Source organism: Theobroma umbraticum, unplaced genomic scaffold (genome assembly GCF_002168275.2).
Source record: "Theobroma umbraticum cultivar Fairchild unplaced genomic scaffold, ASM216827v3 scaffold_2.0, whole genome shotgun sequence".
Lineage (NCBI taxonomy): Eukaryota > Viridiplantae > Streptophyta > Magnoliopsida > Malvales > Malvaceae > Theobroma > Theobroma umbraticum.
The window spans coordinates 77,478-77,734 of NW_018397277.1; positions in this window are offsets into that span (position 1 = coordinate 77,478).

Here is a 257-nt window from a genome sequence, read left to right on the forward strand (position 1 = left end):
CAATCATTTTACACATTACATGCCATGTTCTACAATTTGTCAATCATGTTGTTACACACCATGTTAAAAAAATGTTCCATGCCATGTTTAAAAAATGTTACATGCCATATTCAAAAATGTTACACACAAGTTCAAAAATTGTTTCACGCCATGTTCACAACATTTTACATGCTATGTTCAATAAAAATGTTACACGTCATGTTCTAACACATGTTATTTCAATTTTTTTTTACACGCCATGTGCATTATAGATGCAT